We start from the raw sequence: 19,390 nt of genomic DNA, 5'->3' as shown, positions 1-19,390 counted from the left end.
CCCTGTAGCGGTAAAACTCAGGCTGGCGTCCCTTCTGCGCGGCTTATTACGCAATAGGCTGCAGCGCTCTTAGCGCTCTGTTCCTTGGACTTTCTGCTCTCGTCCTCGCTTTCTGAGTGTTTGTTTTATAACTTGACTGATTTTCTTTCCTTTAACGTCACAGCCTCGCAAACTGGAAATTGTCTTTTTTTTTTTTTTTTCTCTCCAGTCCTTCAACTTTTAAACCCTCTAGCGTTCTGGGTCGGTTCCAATGTAATTCTCTTGGACTTTAGTTTTTGAGCTTCGGTATCGTTGGCTTGGTTTAGTAATTTATTGAACTTGGCGCCCGAGCGGCGACAGCCGCCCGCACTGGCCGATTATTTGCTGCTGCCCTGAGCTAGCCGTCGCGGCGCTCGCCCCGTCCCCGGGCAGCCCTAGCGTCCCCGCGAGCAATCTGTGCCGCCCTCTGGCCATTGAGGAGCACTTGGATGGGATGCGCGACCCGGTTCAGTTTAGGAAGCGCCGGAGCAGCCTCTGCCCCGGTCTGGGAGGCTTCGCCCCCGCGGGGGTGTCGTGGCTGGTTTGGCCAAGCAGCAGCTGCATCGCTCGCTTACAGCCCCGTTTTTTAGGTGATTGCTCTGTGTCGTGGCGCTTTGCACCGGCGGGACGACGGCGGCGGCACGGCCGCGGCCCGGGGGCGAGATCCCCCCGCTCTGCACGGGGATGCCTCCGCTGCGATAAACGGCAGCGCGTGGGGCTGGGGCTGGATGCAGGTGGGGAAACTTGAGCGGGAGCCGAATCGCTGGCAGAGGCAGCGGGGAGGGTCGCGGCCGTCGCCCGGCTCTCGGCGGCTGCCGCCGTCTCTCTAGCGAAGCGCCCGGCCGCCGGATGCCCCGTCGGAGGCGGCCCGCCGGCGCTCGCGGCCGGGATGCTCCCGGCGCCCCGCCGAAGGCTCAGCCGAGATGCATCCGAAGCTCGGAAAGGCCCTAAAATCACGTAACGCAGCTTTGAGGATCCTGTTTTTTTTTTCCCCCCCCCTTTTCCCTTCTGTTGGCGGGCAGTAAAGGCGGGATGAGATGCGCGGCTGCAGCGGCGTGCCGCCTGCTCTGGGCGCAGAAGGCGCGAGCCGGAGGCGAAGCCCGCCGACGTCGCGCGGTGCTGGCTCCGGCGCCCGCCGCCTCTGCCTTGCACCGACCGAGTTTTTCCTCCTGCTGCCGCTTTACCCTCGGTCGCTGGCTCGGCTCTTCCCCTCCGTCCGTTGCTAAAGACGGAGGAGGGAGGAAGCCCAAGAGCTGCAAGTCGTCGCCGCCGTCGTCCCGGGGAGCGCCGGAGGAGCGGCAGGTGTTTGCGGCCGGAGCCCCGCGGAAACCTCCCGGTCGGCTCCTTCCCTCCGAGTCGCCATTTTATTTTTCTTAAAACGTTTATGTCTAACCGTACGCTAACCTATAAAAATTAGTTTAGGATGGCTGCCAAGAAAATCTCTGCAGTGCTTTGTGGGTAACTCCCTGCGAATTACCATAACAGCCGGAGCGCCGAGGCCGCTCGTGGCGCTTGCGAGGATGCCGGTCGTAACGCTCGCTGTTTAAAATTCAGATGCGTTGTGTAAAGCCTTCGCGGCTGGCTCGCCGCAGCTCGTGGCGTTTCTGGCTCCCGTGCCCCGCTGCACGGGATTTGTAACGCCGCCGTCCCGCGCTCCCCCGGGGCTCGGGCCGACGGCAAAACGCCACGAGGAGCAGCCGCGCTCGGAGGGACCGGCCGCGCTGGAGCAAGCGCAGGGGCTCCTGCGCCGGCCGAGGCTTTCTTGGGGCCGGCCCGCGGACGCCTCGCGTCGCCGAGAGCCCGCGAGCCGGGTCCGAACGAGCTCGCCTGTGGCCGCCGCCTTTCTCGCGAGGGTCGGGGGCTCGGCCGCGGGTGCCCGCGCGGTGCCGTTCTGCTGCTCCGAGTGATGGATCGTTTCGTTGAGATCTTCCTCAGCTATAACGTTAATCGCGGCGCCCGCGTCCCGCCTTCGTCGTAGCTTCCCGCTAAACGTCTCTGGCCGCCGCGCGGTCTCTCTCCGTCCTGCCACGAGCTGCCCGGCCGTGACGAATCCGGTTTTGGAGCTGGGCCAGGGCGTAGCGGTGACGTGCCCCTGCCCTGCCACCCCACTTCGTGCGCGGGAATTGCCCGCCGGGCTGATAAATAAAGCAATAAGGCAAATCTGTGGGTTTTGGGGGGTTTTCTTGGTTTTTTTTTTTTTGTTTTGTTTTCCCCCGGGGCTGTTGGTGGTGTTGGTGAGCGGTTATTTGTGTTCGGAGCTCCAAGGTGGTGGTGGGTAGGATGTAACCTGGTGTCCCCGCTGTACGCGTCCGGGAGCCGGGCGGTGTTTCCTCCCGAGGAAACTCTGAGTGAGCGCAAACCGGGTTTAAGCCCAACCGTGCGTTTGTCTTCGCTCTCCTGCCCTGGATGGGGCAAATCTCTCTTCCTGCCAGCGAGCGTCCTGGCCGCCGGCTGGGCACAAACGTGACCGTCTTGGGGATTTTGGGCAGCATGGGATGCTCCTCTCTGGTTTTTTGACCTTCGACATCAAACTGCTGCAAGCGGCCAGGAGCCGCTGGTACGAGCTTGACCCTCCGGGGTTGCTTTCCTGGAAAGGATTTTGCTCCCTCTGCAGCTCCCCTTCCTCCAGCACCTTCGACCCAGCCGCAAGCCGAGTTTTTGTCCCTTTTGAGATTTCCGGTCGTCTTTGTTCCTCTCCGGCTTCCAGCTCCTGGAACTTGCTGCGTGTTGCTGTCCTGCCGCAAAACTTGTCGGGAGGAGGAAAGTCTCCCAGAGTGGGGAACTGCGGGACGCCAGCCCCTTCGCGCAGCCCTTGCACGTTGCGCATCTCGCCTCCGAGCAGAGATTTTAAAACGGGGCCCCTGCGGAGGACGACCGGGCAGCGGAAGAGTTTCCCTGCTGCCTCTTCCTCCGCGTGCTTGCGGCGACGGGAAGGGCTCGTTGCAAGATGCTGAACGAGAAGATTTATCTCTTCCAGGAGCCCAAAGCAAAACTTGGCAACCTCAAAAGCGAAGAAGAGAGCAAAACCTCTTGCCGCGCTCCCCAGCGGAGAGACGGGGCGAGCCGAGCAGGCTGCGGGGCGCAGCGGTACCTCCAAATAAACACGCGGTGCCGGCAGCGAGCGTCCAAAAACGCCAGCGCCGCGGAGGGCATCGTCCGGGAGAGGGGCCGGGGAACCGCTGCGAGGGAGCAGCAGGTTATCCCAGTTCCTCCGGGAGGAAGGAGGAGGAGGAGGAGGCTCCGGCTGCCGGCCGACCCCTATCGCCTTTCAGTGCCTGAATAATTTTAGCAGCCTGACCCGGCGCATCCCGTCCGGCGAAGTCGGCGAGCGGCGCAGGGGCTTCCCGACCGCCCCGGGGCCGCTCTCGACCCGCTCGCCCTGGCGCCTTCCCCGCGAGGCTGCAGCACCCGTCGGGGCGGCGCAAAGAAGACGAGCTGGACTAAAAATAGTAGTGAAGCTCCTTTAAAATGAAGGAATCGGCGGACTAGCCTGGCCGGTCGTTTTGGGGACAGATGAAGCCGCTCGTCCCTTCGCGACCGTCGCAAGCGCGGCGCGGGCGCCAGGGAGGCCTCCTCCGAACCCCTCTTGCAAAAAGTGGCCAGTTCAGCCTGGGCGAGCCACGTAGCTTAGTGTTTCGCTCTTTAAAACAACAACAACAACAAAAAAGCAAAACCGCAGAGCCAGGCTGTAATTCGGCTGTGTTTCTAGTAACTGGATCTCCCAGCCTGATGCTTTGTTCTTGGCTTACTCTTGACTTTTTCCGAAGTCTTGGAGCATCCCTTCTCGGGGCCTCAGTGTTGCATCCTCCGTCCCGACTCGGGGAAGCGCAGGCAGCGAGGCCGGGGCCGTCCGGCAGCGCGTCCGGCGTGGGGCTTGCCGCGGGCGCCGCGTTCCCCTCCGCGCCCTGCTGCCACGAGCCTTTGGTGGCAGGCTTTTGCGGGCAGCCCGCGGGCGCGCAGCCCGGCTCCGCGTTGGGCAGCGGCCCCCAGCGTGCTCCGCGGGGCTCTTTGTAGTCTGCGGGGAGTGAAATTAAGGGGATGCTTTGACCCTGGAGCTCTTTTTCGGGAAGTTGCTTTATTTCATACTTCTTTTTTCTCCTGCTAGCTTTTTTTTTTTTTTTTTTTTTTTTAAAAAACGAATCGCCTCCCAAAGTCTTGCGTATTTAAATAATTGCCGGGCTTGGGGTTTTTTTAGGTTGCAAGAAGGCCGTTGCGCTTTCCGGTGAGCTCAGCAAAGGCGGCGCTGGACGCGGCGGCTGCTCTCGCTGCTGTTATCGGGAGCAGAGACGCCCTTTGCTGAGCCGGGGCGATGGACGCCCTTGGGCGGTTGCCGTCAAGTCTCTGGAAGTGAATTTTTTAGTAGAATCGGGCAAAAGCCAGGGAAACCCGTGTGGCAGGTAGCTCGGGGAGGTTTCGAGGCACGTTGGCGCGCGGGGAGGAGGCGGCGAGCAGACGGCGGTGCCGGCGCGTGGGGGAAGCCGGAGGCGGCGGCAGGAACGCCGGGAACAGCCTGGCCGGGAAGCGGGAGCGGTTTTGGGGGGGGGCTGCGCAGCTCGGCGCCAAGCGGCCCCCTCTCCTGCTGCGTCTGGCTTCTCCCCCGGCCTTTCCGGCTGCGCGTGGCGCCGGATCCGCCTCCTCCCGGGAAGACGTGGGAAAAGTTTGGGCAGAGCCCCGGAGCCGGGCGAGTGGGGTCTCCCCACCGACGCTCCCCGGGCTGGCGGCCGGAGCGCTTCCACCCGGGGAAGCCGGCCGCGACGGGGCTCCTGCGGGAGCCGGCGACGTCTCCTCGGCGAGCTCGGGAGAGCCCGGACGGGGCTCGGGAGGCCGCCTGGCCGCAAACGGCCTCCGGGAAAGCGTTCGCAGCCGGAGCGGAGGAGCGACGGCCCCGCGTCCTGCACCTCCTCTCCGGCGTCCGCTCCTCCGCCTTCGGCAACGGGGTTGAAGAGGCGAGAGCTGGAGCGCGCCCCAGCCGCCGCCGTCTCCGCGGGGCAGAGAGGGGCTCCTCGGCCGGCAGGATCCGGGCGAGTTTTGTCCTACCTCCGAGGGCTTCGGGGGTGCCAGCTTCTGCCCCTCTCTGGGGAGGGCTTTGCAGTGGATTTGCTCCCCTGTTGCGGGGCGGCCAGCGGCGCGGCTCTTTTCTTGGCTTTCGGGGCGGATTTGCCCTGGCGTGCGTTGACTTTTTGGGGCGCGCGGCCAGGCGGCGCGGCCGCGTTCTCGTTCGCCCGGGGCGAGCGCGGGAGCCGAAGGCGCTCTCCCTTCCCCGCGGCCGTCGGAGAGAGCGCGGCGAGCTCGGTGATGGTGACGCCGCGGTGGCACGTCGCGCCTTCAGCCTCCCAGCAAGTTCACGGAGGAGAAAGGCAGCGCAGCTGAAACGCTTTGCCTTCTGCGTCCGACGGACGGGGTTTGCTCACCCGCTTCGTCCGTCGGCTCCCGGGACCCCTCGGGGTGGCGCAGACGGCTGGGGGAGCAGAGGGAAACCGTGGCTGGTGGAGGCAGGGGTGCAGCGGTTTTACGGCATTTGCTTTTTTTTTTTTTTGGCAGTGCGTTTCTGGAGGTCTCTCTCCCCTTGTGTCTTTGGGAGCGCTGGGTCGTCGCGTGGGGCAGGCGGCAGTGGAGTTACTGGTGCTGCAACCCAGCACCCAGCCAGGGGGCAATTGCCGTTTCTCTCCCGTGAGCTGCGAAAGGATGGTTTTACTCGCCTCCGTCACTTAAGTTGATGTTACCTTGTGCTTTTTTGCTCCAGCACGTGACAGCGGCAAAGCAAGACTCTTGCTCTGCTCATTGCTCAAGCTCACTGATGCACTTGGGTGCATCAAAACCACTGGGTCCGCGGTTGCCGCGAGCTGTCAGGCTCAGCACGGGCGCGTTGCGCCCGCGTGATGCTCGGCGTGGCGTACGGTTGTGCAGGACCCGCTTTTAAATCGCACGTTGCCTACCGTGTTATTTATAGCGCGCGTGTATGGCAGATCCAGGTAGGAGATGCTCCGCGCCGCCCGGCCGCGGAGCAGCGGCGAGTGGGAGGAAGCGTGTGTTCGGGGGAGGCAATTTCCTCTGCCTTTGTGCTCTGGTGGAGCGCTCTGTTTAGGCTTAATGCAGTTTAACCCCGTTCTGGGGATTGCCGCGAAGAGCCTTGCGTCCCTAGAGGATGGCTGAGTTACTTTTCTTTTTATTCTTCTCCCCCTTTTTCCTTTTTTTCTAAATTGGGAGGGGAAAAAAAAAAAAGATAAAAACTCGCAGGCGAGCGTGCACCAGAAGCAGCATGTTTGCTAGCTCCCTGCCGGCTTGTCGCGGGAGGTGGCCGCCGCTGCCCCCTGAGGACTCGGTAAGGGAGATGCTGGGCTGATGGGTGCAGGGCGCCGGGGCGTTGGAGGAGGGTGGGTGACCTGCCGTGAGAGCTCCTGCTTCCGTTTCTCAGAGGGGAGAAGCCTTTCTGCTTTCCGGGAGCAAACTTGGGGGCGTTGGCAGCAGTGGAGCTGGTCACCCTCCGCTCTTTCCCTTCCTGCCTCCTCTAAGCCGTTGCGTGTTGTTGCAGCTCTCTCCTTCTGTGCCATCTCATAGCTGCGTTTCCATGGCTTGCTCTTCCACGGCAGCGAACGTTGTCATAAATCTGCAGTAGATCCGTTTCTGTCCGCGTGGGTCTCACGGTAGCTCGTAGCTTTGGGATTCGGCAGGTTTCAGAGCTGAAAAGCAGACGCTGCCATTTGGCAGAGCCGAAAGCAGATGCTACCGGGTGGGATGCCTGCAGGCTCGGGAAGGCTACCACTGCCGCTCGGCTGGAAAACGCTCTGTAAGCCCAAAGAGCGGAGATGGTGCTTAACGCAAGTGGGTCGTCTTGAGGGCTAACGGGATGGGTATGTCAAAGCCTCCGTGTGTCGTCCCTGCTGCGGTTGCGCTGGGACGTGAAACGCTCCTTCCCCTGACCCCAGGGACGTCTTTCCGAGCCAGATGCAGAGGAGACGTACAGCTCTGCAGATGCCACTTAGATGAACGTGCTCCTTCCGGCGTCGCCCTACCGTTGAGCTCGCGCACAGCTCCCCAAGCTGACCCCAGCTCCAGGCCCTAACGCCTTCTTGCTGGAGCGTTTGGAGGGGTCTGGAGGACCCGGCGAGGTGCCGTTGATCCGCTGGCCTGGGTCTGGTGTCTTCCGTGACCGTGCTCTTGCAGGAGACCTGTTGGAGAGGAGAAACACCTTGCAAGATTAGCCCTTGTTCCCTGGGTGCACGCTGCCGTTTCTCCTGTCCTAACATCTGGAAACTCCCAGTTAGTTACCTGCACGGGGCCGTTCGGCGCGAACGCGGTGCCGGCGTGGTGGAAAAAGCCCTCTTCCAGCTTTCCTGCCTTGGAGGCGCGAGCGGGAGACTCGGAGCTGGCTTTGCCCAGCATGGCGACGGAGGCTGGAACGTGCTTCTCGCCTGCGAGGCGCCCAGGAGCTGGGGCGGCGGGTGCGCGAGGCATGTCCTGCTGGCTCCGTCGTCTGGATCGGAGGATTTGCTGCATCCTGCTGTTTAAAAAGAAATAGCTGGTTATTGTGGGCCAGGGACGCAAACAAATCAACAGGCCAGTGATTTCTTCAATCAGCCTGCATGCCGCACAAGTACCTGCCAGGCCTAGAAGCTACTCGTTAAAGCCAACGATAACGATGGGCGAAATGGGGTTCCTGTTCAGGACGGGCTCGCTCCCGCGCCGAGGCGTCGCTGTTCCCGCGCAGGGAAAGCGGACGTAGGTCCGCGGGCTCCGCAGTCGGGGTCTCGGGCCCCGCCGCCTGAGCGCGACGTTGAGGCCAGCGGCGCGAGGTCCTCCAAAACCAAGAGGACCCAAGCGGAAACCCCGCGGCGCGCTGAGACGCGGGCCCTGATAGGGGTTTGGGGGATGCGGAAGAAATGTGGACGACCCGCAGAGTCGCTGTCCCGGGGTCGCTGCTCGTTTGGGCCTTCAGGGGCTTTTTTTGGGGGGGGGGGAGGCTTTGCAGGAACGCCTCCCGGGGCAGCCGCTCGGAGGAGGGATGGTCGGGAGCCGGATCCCTTCCCCGGAGCGGCGGTTTTCCGGGTCCTTCTTGAAGTCCCTCATCCATAAAGAGGGCACGCGCACGGGAGCAGGCTCGTGGCCGGGGGACGACAGCGGCCTTCGCCGGGGTCCCAGCCCTCTCCTCCCGCCGCGGGGCGCTCCGGGGACGGCCGTCCACCGCGGGGCCCCTTGGAAACACAACTGCCCCCCGCTCCCCGTCCCCTCCTGGCGCGGCTTTCGCGGCCTGATTTGAAAACGAGCCGCAGAGAGGCCGGCCGGCGGCTCCTGGGCTCGGGGCCGCCGGGACCCACCAGCACCCCGCGAAGGCAGGGGGGAGGCGCGAGGAAGGTGCCGCTCGGCTTGGCGGCAGCTGTTTTGCTTCGGGTTTTGGTTTTTTGGGGGGGGGGATTTTTTGTTTCGTTACATATTCAAGGTTTACTAAATGGAATTAAACACTGAAACTTGAGGTAGTGAAACGAGGAGGAGAGAAACGGGGGCAACTCAAAGGTGGGAAGCGTCCTCTCCAGGAAACGAGTAGCCTCCGCGCCCCCTTCTCGGAATGATTTTCGGAGTTGAGCCGAACGCGGCGCTAACGGAGCTGATGCTCCTCCACGGAGCTAACCTGAGCTTTAACGGGCTTCGCGCTGGCGAGCGCCGCGGGGGCATCCGCGCCCCTAAAGAGGCAGAGGAGAGCGCCGGAAGCCGCCCTTGGTCGACCCCCCTCGGCTTTTCCGGAGGGGTTGGCGCGTGTGCGGCCCGAGCGTCTCCCCGGGTTTAACCTCGCCGGGGGCCGGCCCTCCTCGCCCCTCTCTCGCTGACCCGCGCGGGGCCGCCCCAGCCGCAAAGCCGGGATCAGCTGCCTTAATCCGGGGCTCGCCGCCGCCGGATCAGTGCAACCCCCTCGCGGATTCGCTGCATTACCGAGCAGATTGAGGGACTTAGAGAGCAAATTTAATAAATATCATTTCGATATTATGCAGCGGGAGGGGGGGGAAAAAAACCCTATATATTTTATATATATGTGTGTGTGTATTGGCCAAGGGGCTGGTGATGAAGCGCCCTGCAAAGGCTGGCCGGGCTGGGAGAGGCAGGCGGCACGCCTGCACAGCTGTGCAGACGTGCACCGAGCCTGTCCGTTCTCTGCAGCAGCCCGGCAAAGCCATCGCGCTGCAAAAACCCCCAGCCACTCCTCCGCTGGCTGTTTTGGGCCGAGCCGGGCGAGCGCGGCGGCGGGTGGGCACGGCTTGCCCCGGCGCACCCCGAGCCGAAGGCGTAGCGCGGAGAAAGGGGCTGGTTTGTCTTTGTCCCCGGCGGGACCCCCTGCCTGCTGGAAAAACACTTGGTTTAGCAGAAACGTGTGACCTCTTGCTAACCCCCTTCCCTCTCCGCGCTCCTTCTGCAAGATGTTTTTAAAAAAAAAAAAAAAAAAGAAGGAAAAAAACCCACGCTGGGGCCAACCCGAGGAGGGCGAGCGCTGGGGACGGTATCATTAAAATGCTAAAAATGAGCGTGCCGAAAACGGACACAATTGGGTATTTAAAGCGCCGAATGAAAAGAGCGTGTGTTAGCGGCCTCGCGGAGAGCTGCTCTCCCAGATCCTCTGGAAAATATGTGGTCGAGCCCACGCCGTTAGCTTGCTGTTTCTGGGCTTGTAAAGGAGCTGGGGAATCGCCGGCGGGAGGCTCGGACCCCCGGGGCGGTCGCCCCGAGCGCGGCGCCGGGCTCGGGCAGCGCGCCGGCCCCGCTGCCCCCGGGTGAATCACCGCTAAGTCGCTCCGGGGCCGTTGCATCATTTGTTTGCAGCTTCTTAAAACCTGGGCAGCTTGCACGGCGGGAGGTTAACCGATTTTGGGCACTTGTGGCCTAACTAAGAGAAATTAGGCTTTGCAAAGGTTTCCGAGGCCGCCTTTCTCCTCCCGTTATTCCTTTTGAGGAAATTTGCTTTTTGAGCTACCTTGGCTTTGCTCCCTCGCGCCTTGCCCTGGCCAGAGGCCGTCGCCAGGTGTTTTTTTGCAGGAGCGAAAAAGAAACGTCCGGTGCTTTGCAGGCATCGCCCAGCCGCGGGTTTCCCTGGCGCGTGCAGCGGGAGCTGGGCGGCTGCAAAACGCCCCTAAAACGTCTCCTAGGGCAAGACTTAGCTGCCAGGCTGGGCTCCGCTCCAGCGCGCGGGGAACGGATGAATCAGCTGCTTCACGGTAAAATCAAACCTCTCCGAGCATTGGAAAAAAAAAAACCAAGCACCCCAGCTGCACCGCGCTGCTCGCTGCCGTCCGCGCCGCGCTCGCCGGCAGCAAGAAGGGATTTTTTAAACCAAACGGAGACTTTATTTAGTTAGTTATTTAGTTATTCCCCCCCCCCTTTCCCTGCTGTATCTATTGGCTGCCAGCCTCTCCGGACGGGAAGTTTTAGCCCGCCTCCCGCGGTCTCCGATGTCAGGTTGGCAAGAAAAACCCCATCTGTTTTCAATCTGGATCGTGGCTTGGGAGCGTTTCTGCTCCCCAGCCCCCACCGCTGGCAGGCCCGGCCTCGCTGGCGCTTTTCTGTTCTGTCTTTCTTCCTTTATTTACTTCTTTTTCAAAACGGACGTGGCCTGCGTTGCCCCCCACCCCGCCGCCGCGCTCCCCCTCCTCGCGGGCGCGTGCTCCGGCCCGAGAGCCTCTCGGCCCCGCTGCGCTCGCTGGCCCGGCGCCTTCCCAAAGGACCGAGGGTTTTCCACCCTGCCTTTTCAAAAAATAGCTTAAAAAAATAGTTCAAAAAAAAAAAATCACTATGCGCGCACACCCACCATAGCAAAACGGGGAGGGGAGGAATTTTGTTGCGATCTGATTTTTTTATTTTTTATTTTTTCCTTTCTCTTCGGGGGTTTCGTTTGCTTCCAGCTTCTTGGTATGAGTTGGAAAAAATGCAAGTACGGAGTGTTTTGTTCCGGCGCGGAGATAACAGAGCTGCGGGGAGATCCGAGTCGGAGCCTGTGCGGAGACGGCTGCAGGGGGAGAAGAAACGAAGCCGGTTGCGGGGCTGGTTGCCGTCGGGTTTTTCCCCGGCGGCGGGTCGCGTCGTTTGTTTTCCGTTTTCGGGCGCCGCTCTAGAGCAGACGGGAGCAACCGCCTCCGAATCGCCCACCTCCCTCCAGGCCGGGCTGGGGGCTCTCCCCGGGCGCAGCCCCTTCCCTTTCGGCTCCGCGCGGGGCTGCCTCGCCGGCCCCGTCCTGCCCCCGGACCCTCGGCCCGGTGCTGCTGGCCAGCGGGGGTGCCGGTGGCGCAGCCGGGATGGGAGGAGAGGTGTGTGCCGGCTGCTGTGCCTCAGTTTCCCCTTCTGATACCTCTGCTGGTGCCCCCTCGAGGGTGGGGCACAGGGATGAGTTAAGGGCGGCGGGGGCTCGGGGAGCAGTGGCGTTCCCGCCGAGCGGGAGTGCGAGCGGGGTCTTGGGCTTCTTATTTTGGGGAATACCAGGCTGGCCATGAGGAAGGGGCTGTGCGTGCCCTGGTGCGGGCCCCGGGGGGCCCAAAGGAGAGGAGCTCAGAGGGAGGAGCCCAGGCCAGGGAGAAGACCCCCGACCCAGGCCGGGCAGGGGACCTGCAGGCCCAGGCTGGGGGGGACCCCAGGGAGAAGACCCCAGACCCAGGCCGGGCAGGGGACCTGCAGGCCCAGGCTGGGGGGGACCCTAGGGAGAAGACCCCCGACCCAGGCTGGGGGAGGACCCTAAAGCCAGGTAAGGGGTGGGGGGGACCTTGAAGGACCAGGCTGGCATGGGGACCCCAAAGGGTGGAGCGGAGGGGACCGCCAGGACCAGCCAGGGAAGTGAGGGACAATCCTAGGGCCAGGTTTGGGGAGGAACAACCCTAGGGCCAGGTTGTGGGGACTCTAGGGCTAGGTTTTGGGGGGAAGCAACTCTAGGGCTAGGTTTGGGGAGGAAAAGCCCTAGACCCAGGTTTGGAGGACTCTGGGACCGGGTTTGGGGTGGAAACGACTGTAGGGCGGGGTTGTGGGGACTGTAGGGCCAGGTTTGGGGTGGAAACGACTGTAGGGCCAGGTTGTGGGGATTGCAGGGCCAGGTTTGGGGAGGAACAACTGTAGGGTCAGGTTTGGGGGATTCTGGGGCCAGGTTTGGGGTGGAAAAGCCCTAGTCCCAGATTTGGGGGACTCTGGGACCGGGTTTGCGGTGGAAATGACTGTAGGGCCAGGTTTGGGGAGGAAGAAAACTAGGCCCAAGTTTGGGGTGCTGTAGGCCCGGGTTTGGGGGGGGGGAACTGCCCTAGGCCCAGGTTTGGGGTGCTGCAGGACAAGGTTTGGGGGGGAACCACCCTAAGTCCAGATTTGGGGTGCTCCACGCCCAGGTTTGGGGGGGAACCACCCTAAGTCCAGGTTTGGGGTGCTCCACGCCCAGGTTTGGGGGGGAACCACCCTAAGTCCAGGTTTGGGGTGCTCCAGGCCCAGGTTTTGGGGGGGGGGAAGCACCCTAGGCCCAGGTTTGGGGTGCTGCAGGCCCAGGTTTGGGGGCCTCTCAGTCCGGCCCTTCCATGGGGCCGTGGGGGGAGGAGGAGCAGGACGGCGGGGGGCCTCTCGCCTTCCTCCTCCTCCTCTGCCGCCGCGGCCGCCCCCCGGCTCGGGCCTCTCGCCCTGCTCCGTCCCCCACCACCGCCGCCATCCCGCTCCCCCTATAGGGTCCGGGCTCGGCGGTCCGGCTCCTCCCCGGCTCCTCTCCGCTCCGCCCTGGCGCTGGCTGGGGCGCCTGGCAGCCGGGGGCGCGGGGGGCCCCGGCGCTGCCGACGGGAAGGCCGCCGCCACCGCCTGTCCCCCCCCACCCCCCCGCCGGTAAGTGCCCCGAGACGCCCCCGCCGCAGGCCCCAAAACCGGCCCCGAGGGGGCTCCGGGGACCCCCTCTCCCCACCCCGCTGCTTCCATTCCTGAAAACAGATATCCCACCAGCACCGCCGCCAGCCCTTTTTTTATTTTATTTTATTTTTTAAGAAGGAAGGACAAGGCGAGGATAACGTCCGTGCCCCCGGGGAGCGTCGCCTCGCCTCGCCAGGCGGCTGGAGGCCGGTGCCGGGGACCCCGCGACGCCCACCCTCCTCCAGGCCCGGGCTCGAAAACACGGCCAGGAGGGCAAACGGGGGGGATTTGGGGGGGGGGCGCCGCCACCCCTGCCCCTCGCTTCGCCGCCAGCCCTCCTCCAGGCCCCGAGCGAGCGAGCGAGCGCCGGCGTGGGGCCGTTTCGGCGGCATCGCGAAGCTGTTAGTTAGAAGGACGCCCCTTCCTCTCCCCCTTCTCCCCCCCCGCCGCCCCGTTGAGCCTGACGGGCCCCACGGGGGAGCGTCTAGTTTATTTATTTACCGTTTGGCCACGCGAGACAAAGTGGAAGCGGCGCCCGGCGCCCCCGCTTCGTGCCGTTCGCCCCGCCGTACAAAGGGCCCCGCTGTCTCCCGCTTAGCGCTTTCTCGTCGGGCGTTTTTCCCCCCCTGATTCTGCTGTGGGTTGGGGACGCCTTTTATTTCTTCGCTTGTTTATTTTTCTGAGGGGTAACAGGTGGGCGGGCCGCGGGTTTCGTGCAGTTTGGGCAGCGCGCAGGGTTCTGCGGCCGCGCTCGGTGCCGGGGTTAAAACGTAACTTGCTTTCTCCCTCTTATACCGCTGTCTGCCTTGCTGTCCGCTACACCTCTTTGCTGCTGGAGAGAAGTACCCCTCCTCAAAGCTCGAGATGCGAATTGGTCTGAAATACGTAGTTTTAGAAACGTTAGGGGGAAAAATGCTCCATTTTGTTACGGGAGTTGCGTAGCTGCAACTTGCACGAGGAATGGCCATATTTTATCGCTTTACGATTTCTTTCTCGCTCTAGCAAATACCTTTATGTTCCGGGTAACTTGGGTTTTTTGGTTTTTTGTTTTTTTTTTTTTGCATTGAGGCTCTAACTTTGAATTCTCAGCGGCTGCTCTGACTTGGGGCACTTGGAGGAACGCTTGAAATTAAATTTAAATTTATATTGTTCGTAGGCAGAGAACTCTCCTGCAGTTAAGGGAAAAAATGTAGAGATTAAGCTGATCGTTGCTCTATATGAAAAGCAGTTTCAAACATTAACGTTATGGTTCCTTAAAAAAAAAAAAAGAAAAAAGAAGGAAATAAAAGGAGAATTCTCTAGCCTCTGCTTTGTATAGCTCTATCTGTGGATACTTTTGCTTCCCTTTCCTGAAAATGGCAGTTAGCAGAGGAGAAATCACAAATTAACTGCGCTGGGATCATGGTACATAGTAACATCCGCCAAAAAGGAGACTCTCCCAAAATAACAAGCCACCTGCACGGAGCAACCTTTCTCCTCTTGAACCGAGTTAAGCGTTCACCAGGCGTACGGCCGTCATCCACCGATGGCTGCTTGTAGGCTGCTAAGGTGTTTGTCAGCCCCGGTGTTTTGCGAGGCTCATAATTATTTACAAACTTCTGCTGCTGGGTTTTGTTTTGCTTTTTTAACTGAAGAGGAAAAAAACCCTATATTTGAGGTAATCCAGTGGTTTTTTTTTTTTTTTAATGTTTCTTCATGACTTGCTTTTTCTCTACCGTCATGCATGTCCGGGGTTGATTTGGGCCTTTCGAACAGGCCTCTCCCTCGTTGCAGAGGAAGGTGGTGGGATGCGGGCTCTCCAGGACGATGGGTAAGGCTAGGTCAGGCGCCGGCTCTGGCGAAACCTGCTGCCACATCGGGGATTGAACTGCGACAGGAGAGGACTGTGCCAAGGACGGCAGCTCTGCGGGTGCCTTTTCCCTCTTTTTGCTTTTCATCCCTGGAGTAGAAACCGTTAACGGTGGCCGTCGTTTCATGCTATGGCTCCGAGAACCTGCCAAGTAGAAGAGAACGTTATCTCTGTCATCCTGCGGATGTGTCATTAATCCCCGTTGCACAAAGAGGTGTATCACGTCAAGGAGAAGCAGAGATGCTCGCTCCGAGACTTTCTGCCAGTCGGAGTGGAAACGAAGGAAGAGGGGAGCGTGCGGATGCTGCTCCTCAGTCTGGCCGCTGCGCGACTTCCTCCAGCAGCCAAAATGCAAAGCAGTGATTTCCAAAGTCGTTGAAACCAGAGAAGACCCAATTCTGCGTCTGACTTGGAAGAGATGCATGTCATTTCTGGTGAGGTGCAGGTACCAAAATAAACCATCTGAGAGCTTGGTGTGCAGACAGAGAGTGAATTTAATACTAGATACTAAATTCCTGAGGAGGTGACAGTTGCAGCAGGTATATGAGGAAATCCCTCGTTATTCTGCAGAGCTGGAAAAGCAGGATATGGCGTTTTATTATGTTTCTCAACCTTGATCACAGAGAGTTTCAAACACCTCCTTTTCCCTCTCTGTTGAATCTGGCCTGCAGGTACAGATTCTTCTACAGCGCAGCTATTTCACGAGATTTAATCTCTGAGGAGCGTGCCAGAAAAACAGCCTCAGGGGAACGGCAATCTGCTAGCTTCCTTGTGTGTAAAATGGGAAGGGTGATGCATAACTCCTTTTGTGGACTGTTTTAGGGTCTTCCAGTGAAAAGTGCTGATGTATCACAAGTTGTTTCGGCCAGAAAGAGACGAGGCAGAAAAAGTCCGGAGGCTTGCCCAGGCTCCCGCAGCTGCTCGGTAGCGAGGCCAGGAATAGAAGCGATATCTCTTGACTTCTGCTTGAGCATCCTTATCTGCCGTGGGTGGGTGCTGGCCAAAACAGAGCAGCCGTGCCCGTGTCCCCCAACTACGGCGTAAAGGAGAAAATTGCAGTTGGGCGACCCTGTCCTGAGTACCTTTTCTGGAGACTGCCCCGAGTGGTGCCAGGTGTAGGAGTGACAAGTTGTCTGACACCAGTGTGCGAAGAGCTGGATTGGAGCCACTTATTCATTTCATGTTGGCTTCTGTGCAGCCCTTGTGCAGGAACGACTTTGTAGTTGCTGCTCACCTGGGCTGAATTTTAACCAGTCACTTGGAGATGAAAGGTGCTCTTGTCCCATTACCACTTCCCTCAAGTCATCTCCTGCCCTTGTGTTTGAAGAGATTTTGAAGCCCGCGTATACTTTGTCTCCACGCGAGGCTTTGCTGTTGGACACGGTGGAGATTGCAGCGAGTCCTGTGGCAGTGAGGCAGTGATAATCTTGTTCCATTTGAATTTATTTCATGGTGCGTTTGTGGGTGCGAAGAGCAAACTGGTAAAATTAGGGACTGTGGAGAGCTGTGAGACGTTGTGTTTGCGCAAATGCTGATGGTGGGAAAACCTCCGTCAGAAGCTCCCTTTGAAGGAGTGGCTGCCCTTCCAGAGCTGTTTTGTGGAGTAATAACTGTTGCAGTATGTGAAACCTCAATCAAGAGGCACTTGGGAGATGTTACAGTCGTGAACGTGCAGGGACTGATGTAGGGATGGAGATCTATCACCTAGAACCCTGCAGCACCTTTATTTTTTCCCACGCATCCTGCGTCGTTTCCACGGTGCCTGACGCCTTAATTTTACATGAGCTGGGGTATGCTTGGGTGGGCCTGGGTGTTTGGAGAAGCTCTTCTGCCTTTCTTTTTACTTTTTCGTGTGTTCATGAGGGTGCGTTTGAATGTCTCTGCGTACCGATTAACGCACTCATTGCCCGGTAGGAAACGCATTGCAAAAATTCCTTGTTGAAAGTCTGCGTGGAGATTTATTCCTGGGAGGAAGCCACATAGGGCACCGTTTCGGCATCAGCTCGCAGAGTTGCGGGATGACTTAACTTCTGATTTTCACTCGCTCTCTGTTTGTGAAAAGGCAGGAAAGAGCCCGTTGCAGCTAAGGGAATTGAGGCCAGCCCCCTGTTTATGGTGTAATTCTTAAATAGTTCATTTGGGCGTAATGCCTCCTTTTACAGTTGATTCTCTATTGCAAACAGATTTTCCGATAATGGCACCTGTGCCATTCAGATGGGATCATTATTATAATAGCAGCAAGGATTGTTGCGGCATCAGTACGCGGAGTTTATGTGGGATCGTTATAACGACAGAAGTAATGCCATAAATAAAACGATGCTCCAACAGCAGCGCTGAACCCCTGTGTAATAGAGAAAATGACAGCTCAAATTTTCCCCCGAGCCTCGGCACCTCGAGACGGCGCTGCAAAAAGCCGCGAGAGGATTTTTCGCCTGCGGGCCCCTGCCTGCGGAGGAGGTGGGAGCGTGGCGGGCGAGAGCCGGGGCCGTCCCGGCTCGGGGTGCAAGAGGGAGGCGAGCGCTCGCCCCGTGCTGCGGTGCCCGTACGCATCAGGCAAGCCGTTAGCTGCAGCCGCTTCAAAAAGCCGGTTCGGAAATCGTTGCAAATAATTAGTCGTAGAAACGAGGTGTTGCTTTGGGGCGGCAGGGCGTTGGGTTTTGCTCCGGCTCTGCCCCCGCGGCGTGTCGGGGCCGGATTCAGGCGGGACGATGGCACGCGCGTGCACGTGCAGCCTGTCCCTGCGGCGCCGCGTTGGGACAGGCCGTGCCTGCCGGCACGTTGCTTCTCCCGTTTCTGGGCTGGAAACGTGGGAAAGTTTGATAGTGCATTTGGGAAATGAGGATGGGAGCTGGGAGGCGCTGAACTGCTCGGCAGGACTTGACCTAGGAAGCTGGTGTAAACAGCCTGCCCTAATACCGGAAGCAATAGTGCCAAAGAGCCACAAACAGAGGAAGAAGAGAAGGGAGGGTACAAAATTGATGCGTTTGAAAAGTTTGCGAGGATTTGGCATAGGGTTTAAACAGGACCCCCCCCCCCCCCATCCCCTTTTCTTTCTGTGAGCAAATCCCTGGCAATGGGTGCGTTGTCTTAAAGGCCGGTCTCGCCATCGGGTTTAGCAAGCGCGGATAATCCAGATGGCTAATCTGGAGCGCGGTTTGGCTAGCAAAATCCTTCTGGCAGGTGGCGAGGAGGATGCCGGGAAGCGGTTTGCAAGAGTCGCATTTAAACAAAGTCGCTGCTAATGCTGCTTCGGCCGCGCGGCCGGAGCACAGATGTCTTGCTTGGGGTCGGGTTTTTTTTTTTTTTTTAAATAAATTCCCTTTTTTTTTTTTTTTCCAGCGGTGACTCCTGGTTTGACCCCCCCCGCCTCGGGGCAGAGGGGCACCGTCTCCCCTCGCCGGGCTCGGATGCACCTTGAGTTTTGCTGCGCGCCGATGCCGGGCCGGGCCGGCGCTGGCCTGGGCGGTGGGTTGCCGCGCTCGGCACCCGCTTTGCCCCGGGGGGCCCGGCGGGACGGCGGCGGGAGGCGATTGCTTTTTGATGCCGGGCGCTGCCTTTGTCTTGTCGGTGGACATCTGGTGCCAGGATTGCTGCCGTCGGGGCTGGGGGTTGATGGATTAGTGCGGTCGGGGGCCTGGGGGAAGGGCCGGGTAGGGTTTCAGCGCTTGCTGCAGGTAGAGGGGGAATTTGGGGATTAGGGGCGCTTTCCTGCAAGCTGCAAAGCGGGGAGAGTTGGGAAGAAAACAGTCATTCCGGCTTCCCCAAAGGAAATCTCATTTGTTTGCTCTGTAAGGGAAACGTATGTGCGTTTGGAGCAAGGGAGCAAAAAAATCCACAGCAAATCTGCTGCCAGTTTGGTCCCCCGCAGCTCTGCAGCCCTTGGGGACGGCAGCTGCCGGGTGCCTGGCTCCAGGGTCACTCGCTTCCTTCCCTGCCGCTTCCTACAGATCCAATAACCTTCCTCTCTCCCCAGGGATCAGCTTAAATTAAAACTTTATCCTTTACTTAAGGAAGCAAGCAGCAGCCTCTCCCTGTGCTCTGTCACAGGATCTGGGTACTTGGATTGTCCCGTCCGTCCGTCCGTCCGTCCTTCCCCGTGCTCGGCAGATGTGCTGCGCCGGGAACCGGCAGCTCTCGAACCGCGGAGGAGGAGGGGGCGTGCCAAATATCTCCTGCCCTGAAACGAGAGAAAATCCTGATTTTTTAAAAGCCTTTCCCCGAGGGCAGTTATGATAATACGCTGTGCTCTGGAGAGGGGAAAATTGCACTTTTTGTTGGGGGAGGGACCAGCCTCCCGGTGATAACGCAGGGCGGCATCGCGCTCGTCCTTTCGCCGGCCCGGCGAGCGCGCGTGGGAGGAAATACCCGCCGCCGCCGGTCCGCTTGCGAGAGTGGGAGGCTTTGCATAGCGGCAAGGGACACCGGGAACTGGCCGAAACGGGGACCTCGAGGAATAGCCTCGCTGAAATCCAATCTCCGTTCGAGGATGAAATCCATGCATAAAAGCTGCCCGGAAGATTTAATGTCGGCTGGCCTTGCCTTCTGGAAGCGTGGCTGCGGGGAGGGCCTCTCTCCCGGAGGCACGTTCGGGGCTTTTGATTCATGTTTTGGGGCTACATGGCGTAAAAAAGCCCTCCCTCAACTCTCACGTGCAATTTTTTCCCCCCTTTTCTAGCAGAAATC

General features: G+C 60.0%; 1 protein-coding gene across 13 annotated transcripts in view; it reads left to right on the top strand.

The window, feature by feature from the left end:
* The window catches only part of PTPRS (protein tyrosine phosphatase receptor type S), a 151,081-nt gene that overhangs the window by 5,112 nt on the left and 126,579 nt on the right, over positions 1 to 19,390 (top strand). Inside the window, exon 1 of one of the 13 annotated variants that reach the window (XM_068919547.1) lies at positions 12,756 to 12,837. The exons of the other annotated variants lie outside the window; for them this stretch is intronic. The gene's annotated coding sequence lies outside the window, so the exon portion shown is untranslated. Of the gene's footprint in view, positions 1 to 12,755; positions 12,838 to 19,390 lie in introns of those variants that run through there. 13 annotated transcript variants of the gene reach the window in all.

Source organism: Struthio camelus, chromosome 26 (assembly GCF_040807025.1).
Source record: "Struthio camelus isolate bStrCam1 chromosome 26, bStrCam1.hap1, whole genome shotgun sequence".
NCBI lineage: Eukaryota > Metazoa > Chordata > Aves > Struthioniformes > Struthionidae > Struthio > Struthio camelus.
This window is presented reverse-complemented; position numbering and strand designations above follow the sequence as displayed.